Source organism: Apodemus sylvaticus, chromosome 7, assembly GCF_947179515.1.
Source record: "Apodemus sylvaticus chromosome 7, mApoSyl1.1, whole genome shotgun sequence".
NCBI lineage: Eukaryota > Metazoa > Chordata > Mammalia > Rodentia > Muridae > Apodemus > Apodemus sylvaticus.
The window spans coordinates 3,336,130-3,362,633 of record NC_067478.1 but is presented as its reverse complement, the minus strand read 5'-3'; the positions used below and the strand labels follow the sequence as shown (position 1 = coordinate 3,362,633).

The window sequence follows — 26,504 nt, the reverse complement described above, 5'->3', positions numbered from 1 at the left end:
GGGAAGCCTGCCCCAACCAGCCTTCCAGCCCAAGGACAGAGAATGGGATATTTGTTTTTTTTTTTCTTCCCTGAGGCTACAATGTAACAATGTGGCCAAAGGTAACTTCAAGAGGTTACTTTTGGTTACAGTTCCACGGGTTTAGCTCCCTCATGGTGGCGCAGAATGTGGCAGCAGGAAGCAGAGGGATCATATACAGCAGGCACCTTCCTGTAAGGAACCACTGCCCAAATGTTCCATAGCCTCCCCAAACTGTCACCCACTGGGGAGTGAGTGTTCAAATGCCCAAGCCTGTAGAGGACTTCACTCGTCAACCCTACACTGAGGCAGAGGCTGGCTGTGTGATAGGTACCTTTGGTTGTAGGTAATGGTTCACTTGAGAACGGAATCCGCCCATTAGCTTGAAGGAGGAGAAAAATCCTGATGGGAACCTATACAAGGGAAGCCAACTGACTGAGAACTGAGAACCACTATGAAAGTGTGCGGGAGGTGAGATGCACATTTGGGAGATTTTTGCGATTAGGGTGAGTTTCCTTGTGGGTGGTTTCTGTGTTTCATTCATGTGGTGTGAAAAAGGTATCCCAGATCGGCCAGGGTAGAGTTCTAGGAGGAGAGTGTGAAGTACTGTGCTTACAAACAGGAGCAAGGCCAACCAGAAACATGCAAATTAGGATCATGCAAATAAGGCTATTCCTGGTCAAAATCACAGGGCTGCAGCTCTGTGCTAGCAGTTGGGGATCCTGCTACGAGCTAATGGAGGCTCCACTTCTTGGTCTCTTATCAAAGGCCTTCCCTCTATGCACAACACTTTCCTGGGTAAACATTCAGGGGAGCATTCTGATACTGAGACAGCAAAGCCTGCACGAAGGGTAAGTGTTGGGGAGCTCTCTCTCTCTCTCTCTCTCTCTCTCTCTCTCTCTCTCACACACACACACACACACACACACACACAGACTCTGTAGAAGCTCCCCAAAGCCAGCAGAGGTGATCCCTGACTGCCTAGCTCAATAGGGTGGAATCTTGCTGAGGTGTCTGGGTGAGGAACTTCTTTTTAGGCTGGGAGATGGCTCAGTCACCACACTGCTAGCCTTGCAAACACAAGGCCTCAACCTTGATCCCCACAATACCAGAATTTTGCAATTCACAAAAGCCGGGCATGATGGCACATGATTGCGCCCTCAGTTGTGGAGAAGCAGAGCTAGGTGAATGCCTGGGGCTCTGTAGCCAGCTTAAGCTGCTAGCAGCTGAGCCTCTTGGCCAAACTATCTTTAGAAAATAATAGATGGTACCTGAGGAATGACACTCAAGAGCAACCTCTGGCACATGCATCTGCTACATACACATGCACACACACATACATACATACACATGTAAGTACATACATACACACACTCACACACAGATACATATATACATACAAACACACATGTATACATACACATGCATATACACTCATATACACTCATGCATATATATACATGCCCAGCATTTAGGCAGCAAAGGGATGGTTCACTCCCCAGGAGGCTGCTGCCCAGTATATTTATCTCTCATGTACCTGTCCCTGTGGGACACATCTGGAGCTACTACAGACTGACATGTGGCCTTTCCTGTGTGGAAGGTGTTTGCAACCCCAGGGAGTTCAGTCGTTTGAACCTCCTGGGTTACCATCCATACTCATCATGTACAGGTCCACACCACTTCCTGTTTGAGTCACTCAGAGCTGTCTGGCTTGACTCCGCCCACCCACATCTATCCATCACTCACCCTTACCCAATGGAGCAACACCAGACAAATGAGGGCTGTCATTCTATCCTGCCCCCCTTTGTCCCCATGGATACTGCCTGCTAGTCTCATGGCCTCTTGTCAATCTGTGACAGTAGACTACCCCTGCGACATTTTTGCAGACTTGTACTGTATAGAACAGAGCCTCAGTAGCCTCCTCTGCAGGGGCTCTGTTCACATCCTGTTGTCCCAGCAAATTAGACCTGCGTGTCTCCTTCCTTTCTACCTACACTATCCCTGGCCTTTCCACCCTTCCCTGACCTGCCTGGGGAACTAAGATTCCAATAATTCAATCCCACAATTCCATTAACTCAAGTCCTCTGTCTTCTTTGGGGCCCTCATGGTAGCCCAGCAATAGAATGAGTCCGACTTACCTGTGAAATGTGTACCTTCATCGCGCTGCAGGGCAAGCAAACCCTACCCAAGTGTGTCGTTCCCACTGACTGAGGTTCTGGAAGCCAGAAGCTCTGCTTCACTGTCCCCTGTGTCTACCACTGGGGAGAGGCCATAGGTAAGGTCTTGGGGATGTATTTGCTACCTAGGGCTACATAACTTAGTGACCCACAAACCCAGGGCCTGAAACGACAAGACTCACTTAGTCCTGTCCTAGTTAGGATGAGCATTGCTGTGATGAAACACCATGGCTAAGGCGAAGTGGGGAGAAAAGACGCTGGTTTGAATGAAAATGGCCCCATAGGCTCACAGGGAGGGGAGCTACGAGGAGGTGTGGCCTTGTTGCAGGAAGCATGTCACTAGGGGTGGCCTTTGAGGTTTCAAATGCTCCAGCCAGGCCCAGCATCTCTTTCTTTCTGTCGCCTGTGGATCCAGGTGTTGAACTCTCAGATACCCCTCCAGCATGTCAGCCTGCCTGCCACCGTGCTTCCCACATGAGGATAGAATTCAGTCAGGGCAGGAACCTAGAGGCAGGAACCTGGAGGCCATAGAGTGGGGCTGCTTGCTGGCTCGCTCCTTATGGTGTATTTAGTCTGGTGTCTTATAGATTCCAAGGATTACTAGCTCATGGGTGGCCCCACCCACAGTGTGCCACAAGCTTGCATACAGCTGTATCTGATGGAGGAATTTGCCCAATTGATGTTTCTTCCTCTCAGATGACCTGTTTCCAGAAAACATCTTCTGTATTAGTTATCTATTCTTGCCATAAAGTGCCTGACAAAAGGAACTTCAGGAGGGATGGGATTATTTGGGATCATGGTTTAGGGATGGAGTCCATCACGGTGGGAAGATGCGGAATCAAGGGTGGCTCGAGCTGCGGGGTGGTTGGCCGCCATGCTTCTGTCTTCAGGAAGCAGAGGGAGATGAACGCGGGCGCTTGGCTCACTTGCTCCTTTCTCTTCAGTCCAGTACCCCAGCTCGCAGAGTGGACACTGTCCACACCCAGGATGGGTCTCCCACCTCAGCATCTCTAGTAATGCCTTCAGGGACATGCCCAGAGGTGTGTCTCCTAGGTGATTCTAAATCTAGTGAAACTGACGAGATCAACCACCTAGTTGGGATTTGTCCCAGGACTCAGGTGGAGCTACGGTGTTTGAGGCCAGTCAGGTCTACACAGAGAGTTCCAGGCCAGCCAGGGCTACATAGTGAAATTCTGTCTCAAAAGAAAAGAAAAAAAGTAGTTAGTCATCCCAGAATCTGAGGGGGGTTACTGGATATCAACTGTTTGTTTCTGAGTGAGACCCGGGAAGAGATTGTCCCCAGGAAGAGCTCACTTACAGTCTTAGCTTTGTCTGACCCTTTCTCTCTACCACTCTGCATTGCTACTAGGAACACTGATTACAAACCCAAACCTAGAGAGCAAAGACTTTAGCAGTCACCCCCTTCCTTGGAGACAAAAGATTCAAACTGGGCTTCAAGAATTTGTTTTTTATTTTAAATCCAAGGTCATGTATGTCTCTCTTAGTAGTAGAAGCAGTCACTCTGTGTACACCACAAGTTTATTCAACTAAGATAATTGTTTACCCAGGATGAAATGATGACCATTCTGGGAACCACACCCCATCGAAGCCCCTGTTCTGATAACTTGGGTGTTTTTATACAAGTCACTTTTCTGGTCGTCAGTATCAGAAAGACTTAGCACTAGAGAAAGTCTCCAGAGCTGCTGTTTTCAAAACAGCACTTGGGAGTCAGAGGTAGAGACGAGGGTCTCTGAAGCTGGAGTTCAAGGTCAACCTGGTCTATATAGTGAGTTCCAAGACAGCCATGCCTACACAGAGAAACCCTGTCTCAAACAAAAGAAGGAAAAGAAGAAAGGAAGGAAGGAAGGAAGGAAGGAAGGAAGGAAGGAAGGAAGGAAGGAAGGAAAACATGGAGAGACATGGAGGGAGGGAAGGAGGCACAGAGAAAAGGGGGGGGGAGATAGAGAGAGAGAGAGAGAGAGAGAGAGAGAGAGAGAGAACACCTGTATAGCCACAGGGAAGCGTCCTTGACTGTATTTGTTAATATTTGCTAGACTGTGGGTAGGGTGGCACAAAGAATGTGTTCTTATTGACTTTCATCCCAAGTTAATGGTTAATTTTGTCTCCTTGATGACCTTACTGCTGGTAGCATTCGGTCAGAGAAACATTTTACGCTAAATGGAACAGCAGCGCCCTTAGTCCTCTCTGTCCTCCTCCTCATGTGTTTCCTTCCATTAAGTTAGGTGGCAATAGTTCCCTAAAGGCAGGACCTTCCGAAAATAAAACTTAAAGCTTGCTAACAATTTGCTATTTCAAACTCAGGTCAGATGTTAAGTGTTCTAAATAGGGGTGGAATACACACACACACACACACACTTTTTAGACATAAGCTTGGTGTTTCTGTAAGTTAGCTGCATCTATTGCAACAATTCAAAAAATCATTCTTTACAGGTCATTTAGTCTTTACTGTGTGTGTGTGTGTGTGTGTGTGTGTGTGTGTGCTTGTTCACTCACACATGTGGAGAGCAGACGTTGACCTCAGGATGTCTTCTTTAATTACCTCTTTAATCTTATCATTTTGTATTTTTATTCTTTGAAACTTTTGTCGATGCAAACAACATCCCTTCCTTGTATCTGCCTCCTACCACCTCCCACAGCTCCTCACAGCCCAACAGCCTACTGTAGCCCCTTTCCAGTTTCACCTTATCTGTTCTCTTACTGATCCATTGAGTGTGCTCAGTGCTGTGCACACTTGCACGGCTGTGGGGCCATCCACTAGCAGCCAATCCTTACAAAGCGGTGACCCTTTCTGTTACTGCAGACACTAGCTGTCTACAGCCCCTCAGAAGCCTTGTGCTTTGACTCCATGCAGACTTTTAACTGGCTTGATCTTGTGCAGGCCCTGGACAGGAAACAGCATGGGACAGGGTCTCTCTCCGAACCAGAGATTGCCTTTTTCAGTTAGGTTGGCAAGCAGAGAGCCTCTGTCTCTGCCCTCCCAACCTGTTCTCCATAACGCTGGGATTACAGGTGTACGCTCCCTAGGCTATCTGGGAGCTAAGGACCCCGATAACCATACTTGCTCAACAAGCACTTTCCCCATGGTGCCATCCCTGGTGCCCACTTTCCTGTGTGGTGGTGTAAGACTCCAGAGAGCTTTGGCTTTCGGGGGACCCTCTGAGTAAACAACATGGAGTGGAGAATCGATGATGCAAAAAGCAAGAGAATTTATTATTCCAGTGTGTGTTGGGGTCGTCCTGCACCTGAAGGAGAAATAGCAACTCCCCTACCCCCAGCCTGTTTGATCAGTTTATCCTGTGGAACCCGTTTACCTGCTCCAGACCTCCCACACACCCAGGAAGCCAGCTCCAGACCTTCCCCCACTCCCAGGAGGCTGTGTTTACAGGCTCCAGACCTTTCCTTTCCTGAAAGGGGGGTCTCTTTAGAGTCACTCCTCTGCAGCCACCTGGGAATGGTTCTTGAACCCCTTAGCTAATGCCCTGCCAGTTCCCAAACCTCAGATGCTTCAGTCTCTTATGTAAACTATCCTAGTATTTGCATGTAGCCAACACACGTCCTGATGTACACACGTGTGATCTCTAAATGGCTCTTTTCAGTGGAGATAGCATGGATTTTAGGATCATGTGAACCTTGGCTCAAACTCTAGCTTTATGGACCTCTAGCACGTGCGCTTGGGTGAGCGTGTTACTTTTGAATCTCTGCCTCATCCCCAAATGCATCTCTAACTGTCACTTCATAAAACATCATGAAAATCTGGCCCTTACTGGAGGTCACCACAATCTGCCTTGACAAAGCCATTTTGTTTAGATCTACCATTTTGAAAATGGTGGTCAATTAAATTCTCTCCACGCCCATGTCTGTGGAAAAAGCAATTGAATCTGGTTTTATTCATTTTGAGGAGGCCTCAGAGCAATATTCTGGAAGTCCCCCAAGTAGCATGGACCATATCTCTTCCGTTCAGGAAAGAGATGACATCCAAATCTACACATTTAATCTACCTCTCTGCCTCCTTGATGGATACCACCTATTGTGTACTTGAAATGAAGGGAAGGTTTTTTGCGAACACAGAGAAACTGGCAGACAGCTTACAGGATAAATCAGCTTGGATGGAACCGGAGGGATTTCTGCTGCAGAGGCAACAGGCGGTGGCAGTCTGCTCTGGTGCCCAGCCCAGAAAGAGTGGCTGGGACACAGGCCCACGTGCGCGGTTCCAAAGCGGTTGCCGCTCAACTGTGGGCACACTTCCGGCTGGCCAGGCCAGAAGAGACAGCTGCTCAAGGCTGCACACCAGGGCCTGCTCTGTCAGAGGAACTTGTTTAGAAGGGATTTGGATGACAAAGGGAAGGCTGTCTCCAGGGTAGGGAGGAGTGGGCACAGCTGCTGCTTTGTGCAGAGCCCCAGACAATGAAAGGGACTGGAGAAAGGAACTATCACCTTCACTGGCCTTCCAAGCCTTCACAGCAAACCAGCGTGGGGTTCTGCACCCGCCCCCACCCCAAGCTCCCGGCCAAAGAAGAAGAAGAAGAATGAGAACGCACTCCTACCACACACAGCAGCAAGGCAAGACTCTCTTCCCCAAGGAAGGAGCAGGGGGCACACACAGTTAAAGTCAGGGCCCGGGCAGCTTTGTCATTCATTCAGTCATGTCCTGTCTGAGCCACTTTCAAGGTGTGTGAGCATGAATAGGTAGGTTTTTGTCAGCTTGACACAAACCTAGACACTCCTGGGACGAATCGATCTCTCTTGAGGAAGTGCCTGTCGGTTTGGTCTGTGGACAGTCTGCTGGGCCTGGCTGTCTAGGGAAGATAGCTGCTGAGCAGGCCCTGGAGAGAGAGCCAGGAAGCAGTGTTCCCTCACGGCCTCCCCTTCAGTTCAAGCTTCCGGCTTCCTGCCTTGGTTTCCCTGGATGATGGTCTGTAAGCCTTAAGGCCAATAAACCCCTTCCTCCTAAGATGCCTTTTTTTTTTTTTTTTTAATCAGAGCAGCAGAGAAGACACTCAGACAGGTGGGTTATGCACCTTAGTTCCTTTTACAAGGGCTGTGTGATAAGGCGTCTATGAGCAGTCAGTGATCGAAGGGTTTACTCAGGTTCATGGCTCCCAGAATCCTGGGAGACCACCTGTTCCCATATGCTGTGTGGGGACTAGTATTTTGTGACCGGTGGTCACTAAAACTCTAAATACACAAATAGCAAATAGTAGCAATTGGTTAGAAACATTCACCTGAGCCAGGTGGTGGCGCACGCCTGTAATCCCAGCACTCTAGGAGGCAGAGAAAGGCGGATTTCTGAGTTCAAGGCCAGCCTGGTGTACAGAGTGAGCTCTAGGACAGCCAGGGCTACACAGAGAAACCCTGTCTCAGAAAAAAAAAAAAAAAAAAATCCAAAAAACCAAAAAAAAAAAAAAAAAAAAAAAGAAAAAAAAAAAGAAAGAAAGATTCACCTGTGTTTTGAAAACGCAGAGTGCAATCCGATTTTACCAGTGTTCGGGCGCACATGAGGACAACGCCCAACCATGTGTCATTCAAATTAAAATTTAAATAAGATTTATTGAAATAAATTCTTAGGATTTTATTTTTGAGTATTATGTACATTTTAACCTAGATTTTACTTAAAAACAAAACCATCTGGCTTTAGGAGGTGGTTATTACTGTTTCATGAATAAGAACTGCCTTGATTCCACAGGCTATAGAGCCACAGCATTCTTTTTGTTTGTTTGTTTTTTTGGTTTTTTTGGTTTTTTGGTTTTTTTGAGACAGGGCTTCTCTGTGTAGCCTTGGCTGTCCTGGAACTCACTCTGTAGACCAGGCTTGCCTCTAACTCAGAAATCCACCTGCCTCTGCCTCCCAGAGTGCTGGGATTACAGGCGTGTGCCATCACCGCCTGGCAAGCCACATCATTCTTAAATACTTAATTTAAACTCAGGATGTTTATAAATAATTATACAAAGCAACAAGATAGATGGAAATTTGTCATTAAAAAATGATGGCATTTGCCGGGCAGTGGTGGTGCACACCTTTAATTCCAGCACTTGAAATTAAAGGTGTCTTGAAAAACCAAAAACCAACAAAACAAAACAAAACCAAAAAAAGATGGCATTTACAATGACATTATTGATATTGAATACTTTAAAATGTAATGCCACATGCCACAGTAGTATCTAATAAAAGAGGAAAACTACAATAATCTGTTCAAATCAGCCATTGCATAAGTGTATGCATTAATTGCTGTTTTTGTGTTATTAAATCAAAGCCCTCATTTCATTAAGAGCAAAAGTATAAAATATTATATAAATTGCATTTAATAAAAACGACATTGATGGAAGCATCTTAAAACTCAAAGAATCAACTTTAAGGGAGGGAGGAGACGTGGTGGAAGAAGGGGATGAGGAACTGTGGGAGGGGAACGGGAGAGGGGCAATGGCTGGACTGTAAATTAAAAGAAAGGGAGAGAGGACTAGATCCAGGGATGGCGGGATGTGCGAGAGAGAGAGAGAGAGAGAGAGAGAGAGAGAGAGAGAGAGAGAGAGAGAGAGAAGCCTAGAATACTATGAGTTGGCCTATGAGATGGGCTTTATTTAAAACACAGAACCTTTATAGCCAGTCATGGTGGCACATGCCTTTAATCTCAGCACTTAGGGAAGGCAGAAGCAGGTGGATCTCTGTGAGTTCGGGGCCAACCTGGTCTATATAGTGAGTTCCAGGACAGCCAGGGCTACATAAGAGAGATCCTGTCTCAAAAACAAAACAAAACAAGGCTCTGGAGATGACTCAGTTTTTAAGAGCACTGGTTGCTCTTTCAGACATCCCAGGTTCAAATCCCAGCACCCATATGGCAGCTCACAATTCCAGTTCCAGGGCATCTGACTCGCTCAGACAGACCTACATGTAAACAAAATATCAATGCACATAAGATAAAATGAAAACAAAACAACAACATTAATAGTAATAATAATAAAAAAAAACAAAAGGCCATATCTACTGCTTCATTTAAAATGTCAGAAATCCAATATTCATTGATTTAGAGCTAGAGGGATACATCTGCCCAGCCTAGATTTTACATATGTTATTTGTAAACAGACGAATTAAAAATAACCCAGAAAGAAAATGTCACTTATCACCATGACATGTTCCCTCAGGGATGTACCTCCACAAGCTTGGGAGAAGAGAAAGGACAGTGACATTCTCAACCTCATCTCTTACACACTGAGGCCACCTGGCATCCTGTCCCCAGGAGAGGCGGAAGTGGGAAAATAACCACATGAGGGAGGGGCCTGTGCTTCAGGCGCTGCCGATCACAGTAAAAGGACTGCAGTTTCAGTCACTTGCTTGGCCAAAGAAGAGGCAAATAGAGCGAGGGCTCAGCAGTTAAGGGCGCTTACTGCACTTGCCGAGTAACCGAGTTCAATCCCCGGCACCCACACTAGGCAGATGTGTTTTCCTTGTGATGATTCCATACGTACACTTTGATCATATATATGCCTGCTGTATAGGACCATCCTCCTAGACAAACTGCCACCGTCTTCTTCCGATTAGCTGTGCCCACTACCAAAAAGATCATCACTAGTGGTCTTGAGGACTAGGGGCGTTCCCTCAAGTAAGCGGGTTGGGGAGGGCCAGTGGACCCTTGCCTGAGGGTGGCCGTCTCTCCCAGGCAGCTGTATGCAGGTGCTCCCTAGCTGCCTGTGGTCTCACGAGGTGCAAGAGTTAACAGGCCAAGGAAGCTCCATCTACTAGGCAGTGGGAAGCCAGCCGTCAACTATGCTATTTCCACACAGCGGCTGCGGCCGTAGGGTCACTGGAGCTCCAGGGAATAATCCTGCCCCTGTGCTCTGTAGGGAAGGCTAATAGACTCTTTGGTTCCTGGGGTGAACTTTGTGGAATCTCACGTTAGCTTGTTCTTGGGGTCTTGTTTACATCTCCCCTGGGGCAGACTCTGCAGAACAGGGTCTTCCTCATCAGGTCACTGTCTAAGAGCACAGAGGGGAGATGGCACTCTTAATTTATTCTGTCACATGGGCATGGTCCTGGGCTGGAGTCTTGGATTCTGGTCTCTATTTTTTATATTAATTGAGTGTCTTAGGGTTTTACTGCTGTGAACAGACACCATGACCAATGCAAGTTTTATAAAAGACATTTAATGGGGGCTGGCTTACAGGTTCAGAGGTTCAGTCCATTGTCATCAAGGCAGAAGCATGGCAGCATCCAGGCAGGCATGGTGCAGGAGCTGAGGGTTCTACATCTTTATTCAAAGGAAGCCAGGATCAGACTGGGCATCCTTGGGCATCTAAGAGGAAGATCTCCAAGCCCCCCCCTCACAGTGACACACTTCCTCCAATATGGCCACACCTTCTAATAGTGCCACTCCCTGGGACGAGCATATGCAAACATCACACCAAGTATGTAAACAGTTCCTCCAGCTCCCCATAACCCAAGACACCCCATGAACTCCACCCCTCTCACTGGATTGGTAAGAGTCTTCATCTTAAATATTCTTTTTGAGGGGGAAAAAAACCTAAATTAAGGTCTTCCCTGGAATTTTCTAGGGTCACCCTACTGATTGACATGTTTTGATATTTTCAGTCTACTTACTGGGTATTGATGATTTGGGCTGGGTGAAGAGGTACATATTTCTGACTAGAGATTCATGCCTGTATAGTACAAGGATCTGTCTAAGCCAGGCAGCCCATGTTTAAGATGGGTAGCCCATGGCCTGTGAAGCATTAAAAGGTCAGAATTCTAAGTCAGGGGAAAAGTTAATATAACCCCAAGGTGTGGCCAGCACTGGAGTTTCCATAGTCTGAGAACCACATCCTTTGAGGGTAGGTTTGTTCTCTTGGGGGAAGGGATGCAGTTCAGACCACGCTCAGCAGAGGAGCGCCTCAAGCTGACTGGGCACCAGAGCCCAGAGGTCCCAGCTTTCTGTTTCTACAGATTGTGAGAAATGGGAAATCTGCTTAAAGACCTGTCAGTGCACCCTATTGTGTGCTCAGGAAGAATCTAGTGTCCCAGGTGACATCTGAGCTCACTCTTTGCTTTGGGTGGGGCACCTGGCTCTGTCCCTCAATTCTTTTCTGCTCTGCCCTGGGTCACAGATGGCAGCTGTGCACACTGCACTTCCTGGGTCTCCTGCTCTGCCAGCTTCTGTGTAGGCTTGGCCAATGGAGGGCAGGGCAGACAGGCCTTCGGGAAGAGGTGGGGGGCAGCCACCTCTGCCACTGTCAGCTGAGCTCTCTGGTGGTGTTTGTGCCTTGTTGGTAGATTTCTATCTCCCTCACCTTTGCTCATCCAGTCCTAACCAATCTTGGGGTCCTCCTGACTACCAGCACAGCATTCTACTGTACCCCAGTTTCTGTCTGGAACAGCCGACATAGGGTCTGCTTCCTGCCTGAATCTCTCATGTGCTTTGGACCACTTTTGATGCCCAGGTTGTATTACTCTATGGTCCCCACTCCAAATGGTCCAAAAGGCCACAGACTTGTCCCAAGGCTGCCCTCCCTTGGGCCTGGCCAGCCCAAATGGGATTCGACTTCAGATTCCTAGAGAGCAGACTATTCACAAAGCAAGCAGTGCCCTGGAGTGTGAGCTCAAGGTCACCAAGCCAACTCACATTCTGCCTCCTGATTGGAACAGAGCAGTGGAGAGTGGCACCTGCACGAAAGGTCACCAGTCATCTTAATAAGATGGCAACATTTCGCATGGCTGGGCCTGGCCTCCATAAGGGTTTCCTACATGACACACTGTGTCTCCTCTTAGAGAACAGTGATATTTGCTGCAGGCATCTAATAGAGCTTGAAATTGCCCTGGCCAGCTGTTTACTCTTCTCCAGAGGGGCTCTGGGCTGCGGGGCCGTGTTGATCTAACGCTGCCGTCGCTTTCATTAAGTAAGCCCTCACACTTCCAAAGTGCGCCGTAAGCTCTGTAAATATTTTATTAGCCTTTGTAATTAGTCATGTCATCTCGAAGCGCTGCTGGGAAGTGGGTCAGTGTGGCTGTGGTGGCCCTCCTCTCAACACCCCAGTGGGCAAGAGCCTTCCGGAGGTGGAACTCGGCCTTGAATGGGAGGGCAGCAGGTACCGTGGTTCCTGGGACAGACAGGAATGGAGCTTGCTGGAGCTTTGGGGGAAATGTGAAGTCCAGTGACCTGTGCCCTTGCCCAGTGGGATGGGACCACCCCTGCCTGGGGCTGGGCTGAGTGTGGAGAAAGGAAAAGTCCCGAATGTGTGGATAGCACACAGAAGCTTCCAGAACATGGCAGCCATTCTGTAACAACAATTCCATCTCTTCTCCCTTCCTTGGCCCTCCTCGCACATCAAGTCTTGATTTATTCATTCGTGGAGAGGGGGTGGGCGAGAACAGTGCCAGCTGCAGTCTTCAAGGAACGTGGCGGCCCGGCATCGGGGAGCTCTTAAGTTGTGGGAGTTTCCCTGTGGACAGGCGTAGCAGTTCCCACAGGCTCTTATATTTGCCTGTTTAGTTCCCAGCTGATGGGCTGCCGGGGAAGGATTAGGAGGTGTGGCCTTATTGGAGTAGGCGTGACCCTGCGGGGGTGGGGGGGAAGTGTGGCACTAAGGGTGGGCCTTTAGGTTTCCAAAGCTCATGCCAGCCCCAGTGGCTCTCTGCCTGCTGCCTGAGGGTCAGGGTGCAGAGCTCTCAATTACTTCTCCAGGGCCACTCGCTACCCACTATGATAATGCACTACACCTCTGAAACTGTAAGTGAGCCCTCAATTCACTGCCCTCGGCCATGGTGTCTCTTCCCTGCAGTAGAACCCTAAGACAACACATATGTTGACATTCTGGAATGTGTGCATGTGTGTTCATGTGTGTATGTGCATGTGCACACACATGCCTGTGGTGGTCAGCGGTCACCGTTGGGCGTGGTTTCTTAGGAGTCATCTACCATGTTCTTTGACACAGGCTCTCTCCCTGAGACTCAGGCTCATGGCTCAGACTAGATTGTCTGGCCAGCCAGTACCAGGGACCCTCCTGTGTCACCTCCAGGCCACCAAGGACCCTCCTGTGTCACCTCCAGGCCAAGGACCCTCCTGTGTCACCTTCAGGCCACGCCACATGCCCAGAACTAGGGACAAAACTCAAGACTGAATGCTATTCAGGAAGCACTTGACTGTCTGAGCTGACACACCAAGACTGTATATTAATTTTGAGACATGTTTTTCAGGGTAGAATACAATCACATAGAGCTACTAAACCAGCTATTGTTGAAACCTTTTCACTATGAAAGCTTTTTAGCTCCTTGATGACGTCAGATGATGGAAGATTAAGGAACCTGCAGCTGCTGTGATTTGAGTGCTCCCCTTTTTGAGCTTTCTCCCTTTTGAGTGTTCCTCCTTTTGAGTGCTCCCCTTTTGAGTACTTCCCCTTTTGAGCACTCCCCCTTTGAGTGCTCCTCCTTTTGAGTGTTCACCTTTTTGTGTGCTCCCATTTTGAGTACTCTCCTTTTTGAATGCTCCCCTTTTGAGTACTCCCCCTTTTTGGTGCTCCCCTTTGAGTGCTCCCCCTTTGCTCTGCTGTGCTTTAAGCCCCAAAGACTACCTTTGCTCAGTCTTTTCTTCATTTCACAGCTTGGGTCTTGAATTCAGTTCTAAAGTGATGCTTTATTTGCCTTGGTTTTTAATTGCCTCTATTTCCCTGGTGCATGTTTGAATGAACATCATCAGAAACAACAGTTAGCCACTATTTGGTTTTGAGTGTGTTTGAACTTTATGCAGATGCAAATTTTGTTTACTTAGAGTCTCTTGCCTTGGTTTTAAAGGCAACTCATTTGTAATTCTTGGATTAAGTAGTGTACTGGTTTCCTTTCAGTTGCTGTGATTAACATCTCAACCAAGAGCAACTAGGAGAGAAAAGGGTTATCTGGTTTATACTTCCAGGTCACAATCCATCACCTGTGAGAATGAGGGCAGGAACCCAAGACAGGAGCTCAAAGCAGAAACCATGAAGGGCCTGTGTTTGCTGGCTGGCTCCTCCTCAAGCACCTGCTGTGCACTTTCTTACCCAGTTCAGCACTACCTGCTCAGGGAGTGCTGCCGCCCACAGTGGGCGTGAATCCATTAACTATTAAGACAGTTCCACACAGACACTGATGAAGGCACATGCTTTCACATTTCTTTTTTTTTTCCTGGTTTCTATTAGTTCCTGGTTTATCTCTTTTCTAGAATGCAGCCTTGCTGGGGATTGGTTAATCTGGGCTCCCAAATCAGGAATCTGCACGTCTGAACTCTGAAGATCCTTGTCCCCAATTGGTTTTTGATCGATCAATAAAGAGCCTATGGCCAATGTTTGGGCAGATAAACTGAGGCGGGACCTTTAGATTTGGGGGAAACTGGGAAAAAGGAAGACAGAGAATTACTGTGATTAGGGGATGGGGCAGGGTGGGAAGAAGGATAAGACTGAAGGACTGCAAGAGAAAAAACCAACCAACTATGTAAGAATTCAGGTAAGTAGACACTGGCCTTTTTACTACCAGGGGAAGGTTTAGGAGTGCCCAGCCTTTGACCTTTGAGCAAGTCACGTGTGTGTGTGTGTGTGTGTGTGTCTTTCATTCATGAATCCAAAGAGCTCGTGGGAAGATGTGTATGTGTGACCCGCCGGGAGCCAGAGCATTTGGCTAACCAACGCTACCCAGCCTGATGGTATTAGTGACGTTCCTCATTGCTGTGACCAAATCCCTGCCAAAAGCAGCTTAAGGAGGAGTCCATTTGGCTCAGAGTCTGAAGGTACAGTCAGTCCATCATGTTGGGAAAGGCATGGCCATAGGGCATGGGGCAGCTGGTCACGCTGGATCTGCCCCCAGGAAGCAGAGAGAGGAAGGCTGGGGCTCAGCTCAGTTTCTCCCTTCTGCGCAGCGTGGGACCACCTGGTCCTGGCTTATGTGCATCCATCTCCTCCTTATACTGTTGATTTAGAAATGTTATGATCCTGTTGCAAGTCTCGGGATCTTAGACAGGGCCTAGGAATGATGCTGTGTTTGGTCCCATTTACAAACAGCATAGGACTCATTGGACATTCTCAGATAGTCTTAATTTGATATGCAACATATTTAGTTTCCTACTTAAATAAAAAACTTTCTGAGTTTAAAAACAAAACGTTCCTGAGAAGCAATGATTTTCATTGTTTAAAATATTAAATTTATAAATACATTGAACCTAAAGTTATCTCAGATGGGAGGGATGGTATATGCTTGTAATTTCAGGACACGAGAGGCTGAGGCAGGAGGTTTTCCATGGGTATAAGGCCAACCTGGGCTACATAGTCAGCTTCAGACCATGTCTTGAAAAGACAAAATCAATTTATTAATAAAAAAGTAGTTATTTTAAATATTATAATTCAACCTAGGATTATAAATATCAAGATTTTATTTTTAACTGTGTGTGTATGTTTATGCATGCATGCATGTGTGTGCATGTATATGTGTATGTGTGTACATGTGTGTATATACACATGTGTGCATGTATGTGTGCACATGTGTGTGTTTGTGTGTATGTGAATGTATGTGTGCAGGTGACAGAGGAGACAGGAGGGAGCATCAGATCCTCTAGAGATGAATGGGAGGAGGCTGGGACGGGGAACGGTCATTGTTCACGCATACATTTTTAATGCATGCAGTGTAAGAGAGTTACTTCTGAAAATATATCGGGAGCTAGGACCCACCAATGAGGACTCTGGGCTGGAGAATGAATGCCGACATGTTGGACTCTCTCGGGGCAGACAGCATATGTCCGCCAGGCTTCTCTCCCCTCACACCCTGTCCCTGACTTCCAGCCAGAGCTCAAGGATCCACACTGCAAAAAGTCATGGCCACAGCATGGAAGGCGAGTTTGTGCAGTGCCTTCAGAACTTAACATTGGAGGAAGAGATGACCCAGGCATGATGGCCTAGACCTACAACCCCATCATGGGAGGTGGAGGCAGGAGGATAGCTACAAGCTCAAATCTAGTCAAATCTACCTAGCGAGGCTGTGTCTATTCCTCCCCTCCTCCCCCAGATAAAAGCATTATTCTCTATCATGGAATGATAGAGAATGATGTGGAATGTTGGCATCTGGCTTCCTTATGCACATACAGACACACGCATGTGCACCTGCACAGATGTGCTCAAGCACATTCATACACAGAACACCTGTGCATGCGTGCGCGCACGCGTGTACACACACACACACACCTGCGCATGTCAGTGAACGGAAGAGAGAGGCACAGCTGATGCTTCCAGCTCTCCCTTCGGCTGTTTGTGTCCCCGAGACTCGCTCATCTTGCCCTGCCACCCAGGGCCGGTTGGGAATCACCAGGTCTCCTACCATGCAACCTGCCATGACAGAGATGCTGCTGGGCGCTGGACCGGCCTGCTGCAGGAAGGAAGTTTAAGACCACTGCCCGAGCCATGCGTGGAGCTAGAGAATGTGTCTTAATCCATAGTTTTAGAAGTAAAAAATCTGACCTCGAACAGAGAAAATAAATAAGAAAAGCCAGACAACACTTGCTCTGTGCAGAATCACAGAGAACACGCCTCACATTTTAGCAATTAGAGGCACTTTGTCCACAAAGTATTTAAAAGATCTGCTCGTGCTGTCCAAGACGGTTCAAGCTCTCTAATCTCAGGGAGTAAACAAGATTGTTTTTAAGGGTGGTTTTGTGTGTGTGTGTGTGTGTGTGTGTGTGTATGTGTGTTTCCTCTCTGTTTTAATGTGAAGAGAGGGGGCAGAGTAAGGGGAAGGGAGTGAGAAGAGAGAGGAGGAAGGGGGAGGAGTGGGTAGAAGAAGAGGGAGAGGGGAGACATTCAGGGATAGACCCCCAGACCCCACTAATGTCTCACAGCTGCAGACCCCAGTCGGCTCTTCCAGCGGCAGCCCCCCCCCCCCTTCAGAGATTGAAAACAGCACTCCCCATTGAAGTCCACTGTGCTTTTCATTTGTGGTTTGGGAATTCCCTATGGGCAGGGCTCAAACATTACGCCACACCCCCACAAAATATGGCTCTGCCTGAGGGGTCTGTGCAGATGCCTGTGAACAGCCTGCTCACTGGAGCTGTGCTGGGAGGCAGCGGGCAAATCTCAGCACCGTCCCTAGGCTCCCGCTCCAGGGAACCAGCGCCCTCTGACCCTCAAAGCACCAAGTCCCTCCTCGCACCCAACCTCACCAAGGGTGGCTTCAACCCTGTTCAGTGCTGTCCTTCCTGGCATTTGGTCTGTTGGGCTCCACCCTGCAGGAGTTTCTTGGCCCCCTTCTGCTTCCATGTTTGTTTTTCTGCTACTGGTACCTTGGCAGGAACTTCTAGAAGGCAAAGGTTTGTGTGTATTTATTTATTTAAGGTCTGTTTTCCCCAACACAGTCTTTGAAGGGACAAAGAGTGCAAGCCTTGCACAGGATGGCCAGGGTGGAGAATAAGTTGGGCCCAATAACTGAGTGTCAAGAGAACCAGGCTAAATAAATACCAGCTTCTCACTCACTTCCAGTTCAAGATCGTAAAGGGTGCTCTGCCCGCAAGCTGCCTCCCTGGCCCAGCCCTCCGATCATTCGGGGATGGCCACAAATCCCTAGGTTTGGAGGCTATAACATTTCAGACTGTGGCTTTCAGGAGCCAGAGGAGAAACAGCATCTCAACAGCTTGCAAGTTCAAGTGGCTCTGGGGAAGGAGAGTGAGATATGGCTGGTGGGGAGGGGGCAGTACCTCTTCCCCCCTGGGGAAGCCGCAATCACCCCGGACCCCTCCTTCAGTTTTGATTTGTGAGAAATTGTTTTCCTCTAATGTGGGGAGTTTTCTCAAGCGCTGGTCATGTGTTACTGACCAGGAGTGTCACAGGAGGCCAGTGTCTTGCGGACCTGTGAGTGTGTGTGTGTGTGTGTGTTGGCCACAGGTGTGCCATTTCTAAGCAGAAGTTTGCTGAACTTTGAATTTTCCGTGGAATCCAGACACTCTAAACACGTCTGGGGACCAAGGAGCACGAACAAAGTATTTAATCTTAGGGGCCCGGTACTTGCTCAGTACAGAGACTCACTGCGTGGAGACTCCTAAGCCACAACTCTTAAGGTGATTTCTGAGGCTCTCTCTTCAATTCTCCTAGTGAGTTTGGCTTATCACCAAACAAAAAACAAACAACCCCCTCCTCCCTTTCTTTTCTTTTGCAGGTCAGGGAGATAGTTACTTTCTATCTCTGTGATACAACACTGTAGCCAAAGGCCACTTAAGGGAGAGAGGATTTCTTAGGGCTTATGGTTTCAGAGGGGATCAGAGTCCTTAAAAGCCCCAAGAAATGGTGGCAGGTGGCTGCTGCAGGAAGCAAAGAGATGGCCTTTTCAAAGGCGGGCAAGCTTGAAGCAGAGAGTGTGGACCGGAAGTGGAATGAGGCTATGACCTCCCAAAGCCCACCCCTGGTGATGTACTTCCTCCAGCAAGAGCAAGGGTACAGCAACTCCTCAACTAGCGCCAGCAACTGAACCAAGTGTTGAACCCCTGAGCCTGTGGAGGACACTTCTCCCTCAAACCACCACAAACTGGGATGAGCTTAGCCCTCCTGCTTTCTGGAAAAGCACCAAATCCTTTTGTATCTTTAAAACTTGAGACAGGTCTCAAATAATTTGCTTAGGTGAGTCTTAACCGCTATACTCCCCCCTCTGGCCCCTGCCCCCGCTCCCACTTGAACTTTCAGTCCTGTCTCAGCCTCTCAGCCAGAGAGACAGTTCAGGGATTACAGCCGGTACCGCCGGGCTCAACCAAACCAATCATTTTGAACTGATTATAGTCACAGGAAACTGCAGAGTGCAGAGAGGGAACCATTTTCACCAGGGCCTCCAGCCACGTATTCCATCGCAAGGAAAAGACCAGGAAAGCAACTTTGGTTCAGTGTGTCTTTCTGTCACATATGTAGACCCCTGCGCCCGTCCTGCCGTCTGCCCTCTTTCCACTCTAAGCCGCTTCACCTTCAGTATTTACTCAGTTGAAGGCAGAGATGTTCGTGAAATCAAACCACACTTGGTGTTTTGAGTCTGGCTTCCTTCACCCACAATATACACCCTGAGTGAGCGCCCATCTGGGCTGCTGTGTGAATTAATATTTGATTCCTTTTTATTGGTTGAGACTGCAGTAGATGGAGGGCTGCCGTTAGTTTATTTCTACGTGGAGAGGCACTGTTTCCCATTTGGGGCCTTTACAAATACCTCTGCTATGATTGATTATACGAATTCTATATCGCTGACGTTTGGGGGATGGGTGTTGGTTTTGACAAGTCTGGAAATGCAATTTCGGGGCCACGTGGCAAGTGCATGGTTAGTTTTGGATGACAAAGCCAAACATTTTCCAGAGCGACAGTTCTGGTTTCCATTCCTACAACACTGTATAACAGCTGTTCTCACAAATCAGCAAACTTTGATGGCATTGGTATTTTTACTACTTCTTCTTTGAGCTGTTTTAATGTCTACAGAGCTGACTCTTGTTTGTAGCATGCAGTTTCTTTTCTTTTTCTTTTTTCTTTTTTCTGAGACAGGGTTTCTCTGTGTAGCCCTGGCTGTCCTGGGATTCACTCTGTAGACCAGGCTGGCCTCGAACTCAGAAATCCTCTGCCTCCCAAGTGCTGGGATTAAAGGCGTGTGCCACCACCGCCCGGCTGCTTGCAGTTTCTTAATGATTAATGACCTTAATAGTGTGTGTATGTACATGTGTGCGTGTATGTGTGTGTGCATGCGCACATGCGTGTATACATGTGTGTGCATGTGTGTGTATGCATGTGTGTGTATACATGCGTGTGTGCATGTGTGTGCATATGTGTGTGTGTGTGTGTGTGTGTGTGTGTGTGTGTGTGTATGTGTGTAGGCTAGTGGCCTGCCATCTCTGTCTTGGTCTCCCAGGTGCCTTACAATCTCAGACCTTAGTCCCAAGGTTGACACAAGAGCACTTTGTCTGTGAATGACTATCAAACTGTCACATGGAGTCTGATCCTGGGACACCCTCTTCCACTATTTTGCTTCCACTCACATGTTCATTTACAGAAGCTTCTGCATTTTAAGAGCAATGAAAGAGGAGAGGGCTCAGCCATTAAGACCACTTGCTGCTCTTGCAGAGGACCTGAGTTTGGTTCCCAGCACCCACATGACGGCTCACAGTAGCTTTTAACTCTAACTCCAGGGCTCCCAGTCCTCTTTTCTGATCCCTGTGATTCTGTATTCACATGGTATTCACTCCTGTACACACACATAAACTAAAAACCTTTAAAAAATAATTTTTTTTAAAGATTTATTTATTTATTACATGTAAGTACACTGTAGCTGTCTTCAGACACTCCAGAAGAGGGAGTCTGATCTCATTACAGATGGTTGTGAGCCACCATGTGGTTGCTGGGATTTGAACTCAGGACCTTCGGAAGAGCAGTCAGTGCTCTTAACCGCTGAGCCATCTCTCTATCCCCTAAAAAATAATTTTTAACTTTTAATTAAAAATTATTCTTTTCAAAAATTAAAAAATCTTAAAAAGTGTGATGGATTTTTAAAAAAGAGCAATACTTAAAATTTAATTGCTACTTCTCTGATAAACTTGAATTAAAAAGCTTCCCCAAATTGGTGGGCTCTTTGCTGGCTCAAAGCACAGTGAGTTCCAGACGTGTCTGTGAACTCTTCTTGCCAACTATCTAGTATCTTACTATGTCATGTTGCTCCTACCCTTGCTAAGTGTTGGTGTCTTATAAAATCCAGGAACACAGACCCATAGAAACAAAATTGAAATCTCAAGACCTCTTCCCAGATTTCTTTTTTAAAAGATTTATTTATTTAATTTATGTATGTCAGTGTACTGTCACTGTTTTTAGACACCCCAGAAGTGGGCATCAGATCCCATTACAGATGGTTGTGAGCCACCATGTGGTTGCTGGGAATTGAACTCAGGACCTCAGGAAGAGCAGTCAGTTCTCCTAACCACTGAGCCCCAGTCCCCTTCCTGGATTTCTAAAAGCAGAGAATTGTTAGCACATCCTCTTCCTCCAAACTCTCTCAAGTCCCCTCTGCTTCTGCTGGCCTCATGGCCCTGCCCCACCCCCGCTGTCACAGCAGCTGCCTGTGGTTGATTTTTCTGTTCTCATTGCTTAAAGAACAGCGATGTGTGGATAGTAGGATTTGCTGCAGGTTTGGGGTAAGCAGTGAGAATTATTATTATCAGTATTTATGTGTGTGTGTGTCTGCATGTGCAAGTTCATGTGTGTGCAGAAGCATGTGCACATGTGTGACCAAGCCAGCTCATCAGCTCAGTCAGTCAACAGGTTATCCAGCACAGGAGTGAGGATTAAAAAGAAAAAAGACAGACAACATTGTAGCATGACCCCAGTCACTCCTCAGACTGAAGGCAGGTTTATTTTTTCCCCCTTTTAATCACATGCAAGTATTAGGGTGAACAGCACAGTGAGAAAAGCAAGGTGGTGATCAGCGTGCCCTGATCACTCCCCAGACAGAAGGACTGAAATATCTGAGCCACTTCCACGTCCAAGCCCAGAATCATTCTTGCCTGAAGCCTGCTTCTTTTGTTCCACCCCAAGATTACGATTCCTGCCTGGGGGTTGGGGAGATGGCTCAGGGGTTAAGAGCACCAATTGCTCTTCTAAAGGTCCTGAGTTCAAAAATCCTAGCAACTACATGGTGGCTCACAACCATCCGTAATGAGATCCGATGCCCTCTTCTGGTGTGTCTGAAGACAGCTACAGGGTACTTACATATAATAAATAAATAAATCTTAAAAAAAAAAAAAGATTCCTGCCTGAACTGACTTCCCTGCCTAAAATTAGATCCCTGCCTGAACTTACTTTCTTGTCAGGCCCTAATGTCATTCCTGCCTGAGCTTAATTTCTTGTCGTGGCCTAATGTCAGATTCCTGCCAAACAGCCCCCCTCCCACGGCTCCCTAAACACATGTGTACACATGGAGGTCAAAGGTCAACATCGAAAGTCTGTATCATCCTCTGCTTATTTATTTTATATTGATCCAGGTCTCCCCCTCTTCCCACAGTTCACTGATTTAGCCTTAGACATCTTTCTCCTGTCTCCATCCCAACCTCTGGCTCTTGTCTTCTAGAATATTCCATCCAGAGAATGGAGGCTGGGTGTCTGAGTGAGCTTCTCGCTTCAGAAAGGAGAATAAACTGAGGTCAAGGAAGGGCCTTTGTGTTTGAGAACTAGACCAATGTGCAAACCACAGATGTAACAAAGTCAGGGGTGAGCAACTCTGTTACAGGTGCGGAAAGCTACTGGCAAGTAGTGCTTCTGAGTCCTCTGTCCCTCTCCTGCCTAGGGTGGTGCTCCCGGGTGGTGCTCCTGGGTGGTGCTCCCAGGTGGATGATCTGCTCAATGCAGCCTAAGCCAGAGGATGGAGACTTTTAGAAATGGACCACTTCCCATCTTCCTTCTAGCCTGTTAGCCTGCCTACCCCCTCCCTCTGCAGAGGCCTGTGCTGAGGGATACTTTGTATCCTCAAATGACCCAGAAGAAGGCACTTCTCCTAGCCCACATTACAGTTGCAGAGATAGCTCAGAGGGTAAGAACATTTGCTGCAGAAGCACCAGAACCTGAGTTCCAATCCCTAGCACCCACATAAAAAGCCAGGCCTGGTTTCATACACACCGGCCCATAGTGCTAGCCTGGACTGTGGGTAGCAGAGACAGGAGGATCACTGGATTTGCTGACCAGAAGGTGACAGAGAAGAACCTACACATCCACCACACACACACACACCTACCACATACACACACACACACACACACACACAGAAAGAGAGAGAGAAAGAGAGAGAGACAGACAGACAGACAGAGAGGCAGAGAGAGAGAGAGACAGAGAGACAGAGCCACACTCACCACACACACACACACACACACACACACAAGGAACATTGAAGATGACTACAAATGGTCACCTCATCTCACTGGAATCTTTTCTGTGGGTCTCCCCTGACTCACAGGCCAGCAAGACATTTCCCCAGCTGAGTTCAGTGCCTCCCTGGGTTACCAGATCCCCTAAGCTTGCCCGACTTGTTTTTATCTGTTTGCTATGCCCTTCTGTGCAGAGGAGCTTGCACAGGACAGAACTATATGCTTAGTTTATTCACAGGGTCAAAGGTCCTGTCTGGGAGCCAGCAAGTATTTGTAGAAACAAAGGAGTGAGGGAAAGGGAATGGGGGAGAGGAGGCAGTTGTCAGGAGATAAAGCAATTGGCTTGTGTCACAGTCACCTGACACACACAGGAATTCCCAGAACAACTGTGCACAGAGATACTTGACTCCATCTATTGCAAAACTCCCTCCTTACTTGACTTTTATTATTGTTTAAGATGCTGCACGGGAGAGTGACTCAGGCCACCAGGTGACTTGGCTGTGGTTTCCTGTGACTCAAGCCTGCTAGACAGCTCCGGACAGAGGTGAACAGGAAACTAGGCCAGAGAAAAGCTAGAGGAATGGAGAACAGCGGACACACAGACGTGCAGGAGGCTTCCAGCCCTGGCACTCGGGCCAAAAGGGCAGACAAACCCTGAACCCCAGACACTTGGGCCCTGAGTGGGCACAGCTATTCTTACATCAGCCTGAAGTCGTGGGTGAGGAAGATGGGAGGACTGGCCACATCCTTCCCAGAGCAGAGCTGGCCTAACAGAGGACGCAGGGAGAGTGGGTGAGAGGACGAAATCCCGCTGTTTTCTTTCAGTATTGGGGGAAAAAAGCCAAAACAAACCACGATTGTTCTGATGCCACGGCTCTTCCCCTCTGCCTTTTGCATCCTTTCCTCCTTACCAACGTCCGTCTTACCAACGCTCATCCGTGTCAGTGACAGACGGTCACCAGTGCAGTCCACCTCAGGACCCGAGGAACAGAAATGGAAACGTCTGCTGCATTTCCTTGAGAGCACAATGACATGAAGTGTCCAAGGGAAGAGCCTGCCACAACCCTAGACCTCCTCGTAGCCCAAAGCAGCTGCCTGGTCTCCACGGTCTCAGGACAACCACCATGTCAGACAAGCAGGAGGGACTGGGCAGAGGAGTCGGTTGCTAAGGTGCTTGCTGTGAGCATGAGGTCCAGGCATCCTCCAGGCTTGCCTAAGAAGCTGTGTGTGTGTGGCAACACATGACTTAACCCCCCCACCCCCCCAGGGGCCTGAGCTTTGCAGTAGGCGGTGGTCTGTCATGTCCCTCAGGCTAGGCGAGACAGTGCAATCTGGCTAACTCAGAATCTCTGGCCCCACTGAGATTCCACAGTTAATGGAGCCTCAGTGGGGCCATATTAGGGAACCCTGCTGCAAGGGTGCACTGCTCTTCCCTAGAACCAGTCTGGCATCTCTAACTTCCTGCCTCAGTGGATTCTCAGGCCTGGAGAGGAGACTCTATAATTAGGCTATTCTACTGTGGGATTCCTCCCAACCTCATGCCTTGCTGTTTTCCTCCAATTGTCCGCGCCTTCCTTTCCCACCCACAATGTGAAACTGGCTGTTGTGTGCACAGGAAATGTGTTAAATGAGCTGGTGTTTGTGTTACTGCCCGGTTGCAGGAGCTTCACTCCCTGGGGAATGTCTGAAATGTGGTCAGGCAGCCCGGCGCACATTCCCACCAGCACTGTAGCAGAAGATTGTCATTAGCAGAAGGTCCTGTGAGAGCCATGATGCCTGTGGTCCCGTGAAGCGCATGTGTGGGCACAGGCTTCAAGATACAGGTCCGGTCTGCAGCCAGCACTGCTACTGCTGGAAGCTGAACCCCAGCTGTGTGAGTGCCGGCCCCAAACACCAGCATCCACACCACAAAACTTACAGGCGTTGAATGAAAATAAGAAAAGATAATTTGAATTGTGGAGGGTAATGGGAGGTTCCCTGTAGGAGCCTGGAAAGTGAACTCCTTCAGAGTCTCCAGCACATACGAATCAGCTGAAACAGTGGATGGAGCACGGGCCAAATCCAGGTCACCACTTGTTTAAATAAAGTTTTATTGAGACACAGCCACACCTCCTTGTTTACATGTCTTCTGTAACTTCTTGGTCTAGCAGGACTCTGTAGCTACAACAGACTGCATGGCCCACAAGCCAAAATATCTCCTATCTGACTCTGTAGAAAAGGTTTGATGACTCTTGATCTGACACAAACCCTTACACTCGTGTTTATGTGAGGTCCGTGGTGGGTCACGAAGCTGAGCCACACCCGGTGAATGGCTTCAGAGTGTCCAATAAACAAACATTAATTCAAAAATCTAAACATAGTGCAAATCCACAGTGCACCGGGTCTTCATTCTGTGTTGCTCCCCAGCTCAAGGCTGAGGTCACAGCAGCCTTGAACACGTGACACAAACAGGTGACATGAACATGTGACATGGGGAGTCCTTACCATGCACACCACATGACACCTAGAAGATTGCGCGTTGTAAACTAAGGGGTGTACACTTACACACAACAGTTCTCTGCCCTCACAGAAGGGTTTGCATATGGAGAACAAGGACTTTCAGCATCTTCAGTCATTCCTAAGCACATAAGCACATCTTTAGATTGTATTGTATTAGACAAGCAGGCCCTCTGTCTCATGAATACGCAAGTTTGCTTTCCTCTCCAACACGTTAGATTAAATGTATGACAAGTTGCTTTAAAATAAATCGCTTTGTGGTTTATTGTCTGTAAATGTTTCATTTATATATCTATCTATTTCATGGACATATTAACCTGGGGTCACATAGTTCTTGGGAGAAAAGATGTCATCATCAGTGGGAGAACTTCAAGAAGTCTTAATCCCCCCACCCCTACCCTCCCACTCTTCCCACCCCTCACCTCCTCACACCCTCACCCTTCACCCACTCCTTCCCACCCCCACCCTTCTACACTCCAACCCCACTTCCCCTCCCCAACCCCCTACCCTCTACTCCACATTCCCCAACCCTCATCCCCTACACTCCTCCCTACCTCTAACCCATCCCTACCCTCTACACCCCCTCACCCTCCACTCCACACCCCCACCCTCAAACCCACCACACACATACCCAAGGCTCAGAGACCCTCAAGAAAGAGGAAGCAGAAGGATTGTGAGATCCAGAGGCTGGGGAGGGGGGCACAGGGTGGAAACTGCCTTTTGCACATGCCAGGGCCCTGTACTGGTGAACTCACAGCAGCTGAACAGGTAAAGCCAGTTCACATTCTAGGCCAACTGGGGGAGGGGCGCATGAGCCCGCACCCTGACAAAGGAGCTATGGACAGTCAATGGCTTTGGGGGGGGGGGGAGAATCAGTTTTCCTTAGGGTGTGTCCCGTGTAGGTGGCCACACTCCAGGGATGGCACCACACCCAGGGGGAT

At 48.1% G+C, this 26,504-nt stretch overlaps 1 long non-coding RNA gene across 1 annotated transcript; it reads left to right on the top strand.

Annotated features, from left to right (window-relative positions):
• The first annotated feature begins 739 nt into the window (after positions 1–739).
• LOC127688381 (uncharacterized) lies at positions 740–25,812 on the top strand. Its single transcript, XR_007978688.1, has 3 exons — positions 740–869; positions 2,130–2,293; positions 23,525–25,812. It is a non-coding gene; the product is annotated as an uncharacterized LOC127688381 (long non-coding RNA).
• Positions 25,813–26,504: the final 692 nt, after the last annotated feature.